The sequence below is a fragment of the Scyliorhinus torazame genome, chromosome 12, assembly GCF_047496885.1.
Source record: "Scyliorhinus torazame isolate Kashiwa2021f chromosome 12, sScyTor2.1, whole genome shotgun sequence".
Lineage (NCBI taxonomy): Eukaryota > Metazoa > Chordata > Chondrichthyes > Carcharhiniformes > Scyliorhinidae > Scyliorhinus > Scyliorhinus torazame.
In genome coordinates, this window is record NC_092718.1 from 127,732,343 (window position 1) to 127,745,039 (window position 12,697).

Genomic DNA, 12,697 nt, shown 5'->3' on the forward strand with positions numbered 1-12,697 from the left:
CACAAATCCCCGCCGCCTATGGCAAGGTCTGCAAGGCATAACGGCTGCAAGATGAAGGCATGTAAAATCGTCGGCTCCAACGCACCACTCCCTGATGAGCTCAACGCATTCCATGCCCGCTTTGAGCAAGAGGTCAGCGAGAGTGAGACCTCCACCCCAGAAGCCGCGAATGAGCTTGTATCTGAGATCATCACTGCAGTCGTCAGAGCAGCCTTCTCGAAGGTCAACCCCCTGAAAGCCACTGACCTGGATGGGGTACCCGGACGAGCACTCAGGTCTTGCACGGGACTAAATCGCTGACTTTGAAAGCAGACCAAGGCAGGCCAGCAGCACGGTTCAATTCCCGTAACAGCCTCCCCGAACAGGCGCCGGAATGTGGCGACTAGGGGCTTTTCACAGTCACTTCATTTGAAGCCTACTTGTGACAATAAGCGATTTTCATGTTTTAATTTAATTTCATCAGCTGGCGGGGGTATTAGCAGACATCTGCAACCTCTCTTTACAACAAACTGAGGCCTCTATCTGCTTCAAGAAGACGGCCATCATCCCTGTACCAAAGAAAAGTCAAGCAGCGTGCCTTAATAACAATCGTCCAGTGGCTCTGACATCCATCATCATGAAGTGCTTCGAAAGGTTAGTCGAAAGGTACAGCCTCCAAGGTTTTCTTGATCCACTACAGCTCGCCTATCGCTGCAAAAGGTCCACAGCAGATGCCATCTACATGGCCCTGCTCTCTACCCTGGAACACCTATTTAACAAAGACACCAATGTAAAACTCCTGTTTATCGACTACAGCTAAGCCTTCAACACCATCATTTATAGGAATCTCATCTCCAAACTCCGTGGTCTTGGCCTCAGCTCCTCCCTCTGCGACTGGATCCTGACCTTTCTCACCCACAGGCCACAATCAGTAAAGATAGGCAACAACACCTCCTCCACGATCATCCTCAAAACCGGTGCCCTACAAGGCTGTGCCCTCATTCCTCTACTATACTCCGCATACACCTATGACTGTGTGGCCAAATTCCCCTCCAACTCAATTTTCAAATTTGTTGATGACACGACCGTAGTGGGTCGGATTTCAAACAATGACGAGACCGAGCATAGGAATGAGATAGAGAATCTGGTGAACTGTTGTGACGACAATAATCTCTCCCTCAATGTCAACAAAACGAAGGAGATTGTCATCGACTTCAGGAAGCGTAGTGGAGAACATGCCCCTGTATACATCAATGAGAACGAAGTAGAAAGGAGCGAGAGCTTCATGTTTTTAGGTGTACAGATCACCAACAGCCTGTCCTGGTCCCCCCATGCCGACACTATAGTTAAGAAAGCCCACCAACGACTCTACTTTCTCAGAATACTGAAGACATTTGGCTACAGCCTCACCAACGTCTACAGATTCACCATAGAAAGCATTCTTTCTGGTTGTATCACAGCTTGGTACGGAGCCTGCTCTGCCCAAGACCGCAGGAAACTACAAAAGGACGTGAATGTAGCCCAGTCCATCGTGCAAACCAGCCTCCCATCCAGTGACTCTATCTATAATTCCCGCTGCCTCAGAAAGGCAGCCAGCAAAATTAAGGACTCCACGCACCAGGACATACTCTCTTCCACCTTCTTCCGTCAGGAAAAAGATACCAAAGTTTGAGGTCACGTACCAACCGACTCAAGAACAGCTTCTTCCCTCCTGCCATCAGACGTTTGAATGGACCTGCCTCGTATTAAGTTGTTCTTTTCTCTACATCTTGCTATAGCTGTAACACTATATTTTGCAGTATCTCCTTCCTTCCCTATGTACGGTATGCATTGTTTGTCCAACATGCAGGACACAATACTTTTCACTGTGTACTAATACATGTGACAATAATCAATCAAATCAAATATACTAAGCATCTTGAAATTGTGACCCATGGTGACTGACACACTAGTGAAAACAGAATATACTTCGTTTCCCTGTTAAACATTGTTCATAATTTGTAACACCTGAATATGGTCACCTCTGAACGCTCTCTATTCCAAACAGAACAAGTGCAATTTCTCAAATCTTTCCTTGTATCTTAAGTTCCTCATTCCTGATATAATTCTAATGAACAGCATCTGCATTCTTACTGGGGTTTATCATGCCTCCTTAAACAATGCGCTGAAATCTGATCACAATACGCCAAATGTGGCTCGACAGACACGTGTTCGAGGTATAACATCACTTCTTGCTTTTATATACTATGCCTATATTTGAAAACCCAGAGACCGATAACGTTTTTAAGAACTGTTGCCCCTCGCCTGGTAATCGTCAGATAATTATGCCTTTGAATCCCGAGTACTCTTTGCTCCTGTACTCTGAAATTAGTACCATGGAGCCCATATTATCTCTTCTTTTTTCTTCTACCAAAATGCATTCCATCTCATTTCGCTGCATTTAAATTCATCTGCCATTTCGCCAACTTATCAATGTCCCTATAAAGTTGTTGAGCGTCATCCTCACAAATTAAAATTCTCCGTAGCTTCGTATCAACTTCGTATCATTTAGACATTTGCCCTGAACACCGACCTATTTATACAAATCAGAAAAAACATGGGTCCCAACACTGACCCATGAGGAACCTTCAACTCCTCTGCAGACTGAAAAAATGCCTGCGCTGTTTCCTATATCTGAGACAACTTCTAGTCCATGCTGCCAAGTAGCAATCAATCCCAAGTCCCAGTATGCATCATCCACAGCACTACCCATCAACATCCTGTGCCATCTCATAAAAAACACAATTAATTGTTTTTCAAAGATTACCTGAACTTGATACAGCCATGTTTGGTACTAACATTTCTTTTTCTCACCAGGTGCCTATTTATTACATCCGTAATATGACCACCATCATTTTCCCACTATTGATGCCTAACCTACAAATTTGAAGTGTTCTGCATCGGCCTTTGACCATTTCTGAAACACCGATGCCACATTGGCAATGCTTATGTCCCGAGGACTAATTCGATGTTCAGAGAGTCCTGGAGATTTTCTGTCAACGAAACCACAATATGCTCCCTTACCTCTATCAGTAATCTAGAATGCATCCGAGCCAGGTGATGTCTCTACCTGGAGTTTTGCACACTTTTCTAGCAACCGTTCGTTATCTACCACTAAACTAATCAGTTTCTCAACACCCAAAGTTGAATTATGCCATTGTCCAAATCTTCTAATTTGGGAAAGACAGAAGCAAATTGCTCCCTTGGCAGAACTACCACACCTTCTGCTTCAGTGAGTAGATATTCCTGCTTGTCTCTAATGAGCCCCATTTTGCACCTCACTAATCTTTACCTGTAATATGTTTGACGAATATTTTATCAATATTTTTCGCGCAGCGCGTCATCCCTTCCTCATGCTTATTCGTAACCTTGCTTATCCCAGTGTTAGCCTCCCTCCTGCATTTGATATACTCTTGCTAATTTCTATTGCTCTTATTATTCTGGCATGCGTGGTTTCGTCCTCATTTTGTCATCAATATCCTTAGTCACCAAGGGTACGCGCGGTCTGGATGCCCCACTTATTTATTTCCCATGGATACACTTAGCTTGCACACTATTCATCTCTCGTTTGAAAATCTCCAATTTAACATCCGCCGTTTTGACCACCGAATGCGTTTCCAATCAACCTGCTCTAGTTCAAAATTCAGACTCCTAAAATTGTCCCTTTGCAGTCTGGATTCTTAATCCGTGGCTGAATTGTATTATTTTCTAACTTAATAACGACTTACATAATATTATGATCGCTATTTCCCAAATGTTCCCCCGCTCTGTCGTTCTCCAGCTGTCTGCCTCAGTTTATAGGGCCAGATGCAGCATAGCTTCCACTCTAATAGGAGTGCAAATGTTCTATTCCAGAATGTACTCTTGCGCAAAATGCAGAAATTTCGCCCTTTCAGTTCCCCAAAATCTACTCTTTCACGGTACTTAAAATCCCCAACTATCACAACGCTACTAGCTCTGCAGGATTCCACAATCTGTCTACAAATGCTATTTTTCGTGTGCCCCCCCCCCCCCCCCCCCACACACACACACACACATTATTTGCAGCTCTATAATAAATACCACAAAAGGGAACTACTCCCTTCCGGTTTCTCATCTCTAACCAGATAGATTTTATTTCAGGAACTGAATCTCGTTCAAGGGCTAATATAAAACATCTCTAACTGGCTTAGATGCATTTCTGATGCAAGATAGCCCAAAATATAGTCTGGTATTTAAAAATGCCATGTTAAAAAAAAGACCACTGCAGTGGTGATAGTGGGAATGATTTCAAAATTGCACGATAATATGACAAAAATGTCGATTTCAGATTAACCTTGCAAATGAAGTTATTGCATCGAATGCTTTAGTTGGAATATGGCAGAACGTTTCTCGATTCCCCTCTTTTTTTTTTACATCACAACTGATTTGTATCCCAAATAATTCCACCCACATGCCCTAAATGTCTTTCAATGTTAGAGTCACCCGGGACGATTACAACTAGTAATAGGAGGGGGTGGGAAGCAGAGCGGTAGCTTAGAATGTGTAATAACTGGAGGGGAGATAAAGAACAAAAATAAGAGAACAAGATCACCCTCAGGCAGAGCAGAAAAGGTGACTTGGTGAGAAAAGAGGTGGCCAATGCAGAACTGAGTGTGTTGTACTAAATGCGCGCAACATATGGATCAAGGTAAATGAGCTTGTTGCGCACCGGAACTTGTTGTGGGCATCACAAAGACGTGGCTGCAAAGGTATCCGGGCTTGGATCTAAATATAAAAGGATATGTGTCCTATCGAATGGACAGGCCTTTGGGTAAAGCGGGAGAGGTTGCATTGTTTGTAAGGATTGATGTTAAACCGATAGCAACGAGCGATATAGGATCGGAAGGCATCTCTGTGGGTAGAGTTGAGGAATCGCAAAGTGAAAAAGACCCTGATGTGAGTTATGTACAGGCTCCCGAGCAGTACTCATTATGTGCGGCATAAAATGATCCAGGAGTTAAAATGGCATGTAAAAAATGCAATATTACAATAATCACGGGGGATTTCAATATACAGGTGGACTGGGAAAATCAGGTTCGTCGTAGATACCAACGAAAGGTTCTTTGGAGCAACTTGTAACAGAGCTGACAATGGAACAGTCAATGCTGGATTTAGTGATGTGTAATGAGGAAGGTGAAGGAAACATTATGGAGCAGTGACCACAGCATGGTAGAATTTACCCTGCGGTTTCAGAGGTGGACGCAGGAATCAGATGTAACGTTATTACAATTAAATAAGGGTGGCTGCAAAGATATGAGGGAAGATCTGGCTAGAGTTAATTGGTAAAGGAGCCTAGCATGGAAGATAGTGGAACAGAAATTTCACGGGTTTCGAGGGGGCGGCTTTATTCGGGAGACAGAACGACATTCTCCCCAAGGAGGAGAACGCATGCTATGGCGGGGATAAGACATCCATGGCTGACGACGGATGTCAACGACAGCATGAAAGCAAAGGAAAAATCATACAAAGTGGCGAGAATTAGTGGAAAGCCACAGGATTAGGAAGAATTTATAAATGTGCAGAGGGAAACTAAAAAAGCAATACGGGTGTAGAAGATGGAATATGAGTGCAACCTAGCTAGTATTAGAAAAGATGATAGGAAGAGGTTTAATGCAATATATAAAGGTAATAGACAGGCCTAAATAGACATTGGACCACTGGAAAATATGGCTGGGGAAGTAAAAATAGGAATCAAAGAATTGGAGGAGGAGCTAAATTGTTACTTTGCATCAGGGTTAACGGTGAAAGGCACCAGTGGGATGCCAGAGCTGTAGAACAATCAGGGGCAGAGGTACGTGCAGTGTCCATCACTAAGGATAAGGTCCTGGGGACAGTGAATGGTCTGAAGGTGGATAAATCACCTGAAGGGTGGACTGTACCCCAGAGATCTAAAAGAGACAGCTGAGGGTATTGTGGAGGCATTGATGGTGATCTTTTAGGAATCACTGGAGGCAAGAAGGGTTCCATATTACTTGGAAGTGGCTGATGTAACACACTGTTTAACAGGAAATTATAGACCGGTTATCCTGACTCTGGTCATTGGTATGATCTTAGTATCCATTATTAAAGATGAAATTGCGGAGTACTTGGAAATATATTACACAATAGAACTGAGTCAGCACGGTTACGTAAAGGTGACGTCATGTCTGACAAATCTGTTAGAGGTCTTTGAGGAAGTAGACCAAGGATAACCAGTGGACGTCATTTATTTCGATTCGTGAAAGCCTTGGACAAGGTGCCAAATAGGCGATTGTTAAATTAGTTACGAGCCAATTGTGTTAAGTGTAAGATCCTGGCGTGGAGAGAGGTGGCTGAATGGCAGAAGGCAGAGAATGGGAATAAAGGGGTCTTCTTTCAGGACGGCAGCCGGTGAATAATGGTGTACCTCAGATGTGTGTGCTGGAAGCACAATCTTTCACAATATACATTAATGACCTGCAAGAAGGAACGGTCGGCACTGGTACTAAGTTTGCAGATTATACATAGATTTGTAGAGTAACAGGTTGTATTGGGGAAGCAGGGGTTGCAGAAAGACTTGTACAGACTATGACAGTGGTCAAAGAATTGGCAGATGGAAAACAATGTGGAAAAGTGTGTGGTTATGCCCTTGTTCCCGAAGAAGCGGGAAAAGAGGCATAGATTATTTTCTAAATGTGGAAATGCTTCCCAAATCAGAAGCACAAAGGTTGATGTGAGTCCTTGTTCCCGGTTAACGTGAAGGACCAGTCGGCAGTTAGGAAGGCCAATGCAACGTCAGCATTCATGTCGAGAGGGCTAGAATACAAGACCAGGTATGTGCCTCGGAGGCTGTATACGGCTCTGGTCAGATCCCATTTGGTGTATTGTGTGCGGCTCTGGGCCCCGTATCTAAGGGAGAATGCATTGGCCTTGAAAAGGGCCCAGAGGTTGTTCACATGAATGATCAGACAAGTGAACAGCATGCCGAATGAGTAACGGTTAAGCACTCTGGATCTGTATTCGTTTGAGTTTGGAAGGATGAGGAGGGATCTTATTGAAACTTACAGTATACTGCAAGTCCTGGCTAGTGCGGACGTGGAGAGGATGCTTCCACTAGTAGACAAAACTAGAAGAAGAGTACACAAACTCAGACCGACGTCTTTTAAAACAGAGATGAGAAGGAATCTCTTCAGCCAGAGGGTGGTGGATCTATGGAACTATTTGCCGCAGAAGGCTGTTGAGGCCAATTTACTGAGTGTCTTTAAAAGAGAGAGAGATAAATAGGTTCTCAACTAATAAGTTGATCAGGGTTTATGGGGAGAACGTACAAGAATGAGGATGAGAAAAATATCAGCCATGATTCAATGGCTTAAGTTCGCAAGCGTTAATGTAAGGTCCGAAGAAGATGCTTTTCCATGAAGACTGGAGCAAATATGTCAAAGAATTGTACTTGAAAAACATCATATGACGCATATTTATTCCAGGACTCATTCTGATAGTTTCGAGAAATTAATTGGCACTTCAGTGGAGAAGATGAAGGCAATTCAATGCTCTTGTGGTCAGTGCCTTTAAAGAAGCCCATGGAAAGGTGAAGTGTGACATCAATGGAGAGGATTAAGTCAATACAATACTCTTTTGGCCCATGCCTTTAAAAAATATTTCGGGTCATGCTGCCTAGAAGAATTAACGCCAGGTTTGGCCATACCAAGCCTGCGGGACATAATTCGGTTGTCCCGTCCCGTTAGTCTGCTGTTCAAATTATGGATGTGTGCAATCAAAGTTTCTGTGGAGTGCACCATCTTAAATCTCAGGTGTTTCTCTCGAGATTCCGCTTCTGGGAGGCTCAACACGAGCCAATTCATGAATGTATAATTACAGAAACACTAAACAGTAGAGCATTCGTAATGTGCCTTTTTGTTTCTAAAACGCATGCACTCTCTGCGTTGAGGCAGATAATCTTCCATTCGTCCATACGGTACAGGCACAACACTGGAACCAGCTGAAAATAGCAGAGTATGTCGGGAAGACCACAATAAAAACCAGAGTTGAGTTCGCTACGTCCGACCGGATCTTCGCCGCCTGTGCAGCTGGAGGCCTGGGCAATATCCAGTGATCAAGTGCTTCCTTTGTCACATAATTCAGGCTATATTCTGGGTTAATGCCTAAACCTGCAGAACTCATTCGGGGAGACTGAGTGAGTACGTGAGTTAGTGGGTCTGTGTAAGTGAGTGTGAACCATTGAATCTGCGAGAGTGATTGAGCGAGTCATTGTGAGTCTGTATGCGTCAGTAAGTCGGAGTGAAGTATGAGTGTGTTGATGATTGCGAGTTAGTGGAAAAGCGTGGGTTGGAATGAGTGCTTTTGGATTGATGAATGAGTGACTAATTCTGAGTGAATGAAACAGAAATTGTGCCTAAGTGTAAGTGCATGAGCCAGGGTAAAGAAGCTGGGAAAATTGTGAATCCTGAGCAAAGGAGCGATCCGGTCATAAATACCCTCATACGGCAAGGATGTACGTCCAGACTGAAAGGCAATTAACTTCGGAACATGCATTTCCGACGATATTAGTTGACTCCACCACGCATTATTCTCCAACATGTATGGACATCTCTGCTAGTGAAATCCAACAGTTTAACGAGGATGCATCCAATTGGCCTGCTGAGATTGAGCCTGGCCACGCTCACTCTGAACATCTCCTTCTTAATTGAAAAAGCGAAAATGTTTTACTCTTTTACTCTCCTGATTAGTATCAGATAATAGTCTTCAATTAACCAACTGAATTTTAATTCCTCATAGATTGCTTTGAAGGTATTTTTTAATCTCTTGTAATGCTGTGCCAAATCGTAACTTGCCGAAATGTGCGCGTTAACCGCTTGAGCGAGAGAAAATTTGAAATGTTTCCCCCTAGATAAAAACATAAAATGAATGGTTGCAGTTGAAATATACGATCCTCAAAAAAAAGCGAATCTTCTTTTGTGAGAGAGCTCGAGGCGTGGTCTCTAAATTGATTGCAGATAAGTGCAATTTCGTTTGTCATAGAAGTTCTGTGTACACAATTCTTTGTCATTTCCAGTTAAGGAGCAGTTTAGTATGGCCACTCCACCTACACTTCACACCTTTGTTTTGTATAGATGAGACTTACGCAAACACCTGAAGAATATGCAAACTCCACATGGACATTGCTTCGTAGCTGGGGTCGAACCCTAGTCCTCAGCGCTGTGATTCAAAAGTGCCAATCATTGCGATACCGTGTCACCCTGATTGCAATTTATTAAAGGTGTATTGCTTTTGGAGTTAGAGCCAAACTAGTTAGTAAATACTAAAAGTCTACGTGGTACTTGTCATGCGTGTACCTGAGGTAGCTTCCCTGGCTGCGATTGCCTGTTGACCTTGGAACAGAGGAAATGGCTTCATACCGAAAAATAGACGGTCACACTGGCAGTGACAGCTTAATGCAGCTGATGGTCTATGGGCGTTTGGAAATTCAGTCACTAATAAGAGGCTGAAGTACAGCTTAGCGATTCAAACAGTTGAATATCAGTAGAACATGTTCAGCATCGGGAAGTGAGGGGTTAAAAATGTCAGTGCTTTAACAAGATAATGTTATTCACAACGCTCATTATCGGCTTTCTGTGATGTCAAAAATCCTGCTTCGAGTTTGCAATTTGTCTGTAGACTGGCGTGCTTGACTACAGTTTGCTTGTTAATTATTATGCGACATGCGTATTTCGGAGAGTTGGCTGAGAGCATAAATATTGTAAATTATTTAAATGTATTCAACTAATTTAAGAAAACATTAACTCCAAAGAAACTGTGACATCTTGTGGGGTTGGACAGAATTATCGGGGCAGCTCCACATGACTGATTCTGACTTCTGTACCAGCCTCTTCAGAAATGCTTCAGCACTTGCTCTTGTGGTCTTCCCAAATCGCGCAGTATCGCCGTGACTAAAGCAATCCACCATTTGTCTGCTTGTGGTAAGTATACACTTACTAACAAAATGTTTTCGGACATTTATATGACGTTTTACTCTGTTCGTGTATGACTGTGAGTTGGAGGATAGCAGGGTAGAACGTAGATGGTAACTGGAAGTGAGGTAGGTTGGTGAGTTGGAAGCGTTCTACTGAGTATAACAATAGCCGCAAAATTATGCACCACACGATATTCAGTCCCATATCTGCAGCAGAACTGAATATGGTCGAGGGTAAAGAGCAAGTAATCGTTTTGAGGCCACCTATTTTCAGGCGCAGCCGAATGATCATCTCATTCTTTAGCTCGTCTGCTCGCACATTCATTCTCTGGGCCATGTATGACCACTCCGCAAGCCGTACCACGCACCACCCAACCTCTCATCAAAGCCCTGCACATCGCGCACCATTCCATTCCATCCATTATGATCAGAAACTGGATTATTTCCTTTCAACCATAATAATGTGGGCAAATCATCCTTCCATTCAATTTCATCGGCATCGTGTCTGAACTTCAAGTTATGTTCCTTTGGGCGCAGAGGAGTCGTGTTAGAAATGAAGGAACGGGTCTTGAACATTATCTGCATTGCGGTCATCTTCTTTTGCGCAGGATGTTAAGCACGCATACCTGGAAATGGGAGTTTAACCTATGGCACGCACTAACTGTGTTTCTGATGTGACACACGAGGCCAGGTAGTTTCTTCACGCATGATCGTTCTGCAAGCAACTACATCACCGTTTTCGGCATTTCTATAGCAAGAGTTTCCAAAGCGAATGCCAGCAATGTGCTTAAGCTAAATTCAGTAGCGAGTCACATTAAAAATGATTAGTGAAGAGAGGCAAATCTTATCCGAACTGATATTTTTTTAAGGCACGATAATCAATTAGAGCTAAAAGCAAATGAGTGCTGTGGAGATTGAATTCGAAGTTGAAGGAATTGGCACTTCTACTACAGGCGTAAGAAAATCAAGGAAGAGCAAGAAACCGCATCTGAGGACGCAAAGTGATCGAGGATGATCTTGATGAGCATACACAAGGCAAGTATTCGGGGCGTTTACAAATGGATGGACAACATCAGTGGGCTTAAGCAGAATACAGACGTCAATGCATCGTGGGCCCTGCATCAAACATTTTTTTAATGTATCTCGAGAGCACGATATCCATACAATTTCAGTGGCAGTCACCTCCTGCTTTAATTAACTTTCACAAATAGCACTTTCATACCGGTTGCTGCCTTCCACATCAACCAACATTAATAGTTCAAATTTGATTACGCTGCTGCTTATGAGAGGTAGTATAAATCGGATGAATACAAATAATCAGTTCGTTGCATAACTCTGGTCAGTGCAGTTTCGATTCCTATCTTGAGGAGAATATGAAAATGGGTAAAATCTCAAAATCTACCCGTTGACTTTTCCGTTGTACAAAAGCGGAACGTGGCCCCATCTGACTAGCCTCTGCACAAATCACAGCCATCATCCACTCACCTCAGTGCCACTGATTCTAATCGATTAGTCTCGACGTCCAATTGAGATGTACCGTTTACAAATCTGATCAAAGGCCGACTGCAGATGATCCTGAGGCGGTTTGTTCGGGTCTGAGAAACGTGATTGAACAAAGTTGCTCCTCTAAATTAAGAATGTCGCGGTTTCTCCGCAAGCATGCCTTGCTCTCCCTAATCCCAGTGGTCTGTGCCTTTGGCAGGAGAGTGAGAGAACCAATCCCGTATCTTGAAATCTGCCACGGGACTGCATAGCGTAATTATAATAGCGCAACAGGTCAGGGAATGATAAATTGACTGCAGTTTTTGAGAGAGAAGGTTGTGAGAAGTATCTGACATCTACAATATCTTGTTAACGACTACATTCCATCTGAGTTCGTACCAGAGTTTTAAGTTGTTTTCCAACGTAATGGGACGGCTGCTGTTCAACTTCTTTATGTTGTTTAGCTTAGCAATGATGCCTTTATTCGGCTTGTTCTTTTTAATTGCTGACCGTAGAATACGTTCGGTTCACTAAGTTTATCAAAAAGATGGACAGAGATGATACCCCATGGGCAGATGCGAGGTGGAAGGTGGGAGGAGAACTCAATCGATGCCAGAACTTCAGATTCCATGTGTGAAATGCTATGTATCCTCAATGTGGTAAAGTTGGAGGTAGACAGGAAAGGAGGTAACAAATTAGTTATAATTTTGGTTGCTTACATCACGCACCGCTTCATATATGCATCTATGTATGCTGTGATAAGGGGGCAACATGCTGTGAAAACAGCCCCGGAGCACTTAATTTCTACACTGAGTCTTGAAAGCAAGTGTTGGGTTGAAGAAATATCACTTGCAAGGATTGAGATCCGCAGAGCACTGTGTTGTGGAAGATGTTAAACGGCTCCAAGAAGCTGATGACAATTAAGAAGATATTCCTGGCTCTTCAGTTTTAGCATAATGAGTTGTCATTGAGTGAAAACCCGAATGGTTACAGAGACTGGAATAGGCCTTCATATGACAATGGGCAATTCATTCCAATAGCTGTGTTTAAAAATGTCAATGGCCAAGGTTATGCTACCAGAAACATCAATTCGAGATATACAAAGAGGCAGATACAAGCGTATCAATTATGAAGGAGAAGCAGAAATATCAGTCAGATAGATGGTTTAAAATGTAACGTATTTGAATGTCTCTATCTAAATATAACAACAACAACGCTCCACATATTTTGGAGTAGTTTGTCCTACCG

General features: G+C 43.1%; 1 long non-coding RNA gene across 1 annotated transcript in view; it reads right to left on the minus strand.

The window, feature by feature from the left end:
• Window positions 1–11,499, minus strand: part of LOC140387225 (uncharacterized) — a 32,028-nt gene extending 20,529 nt beyond the window's left edge. Inside the window, exon 1 of the long non-coding RNA XR_011933788.1 lies at window positions 11,453–11,499. This is a non-coding gene — a long non-coding RNA (uncharacterized lncRNA). The remainder of the gene's footprint in view (window positions 1–11,452) is intronic.
• Window positions 11,500–12,697: the final 1,198 nt, after the last annotated feature.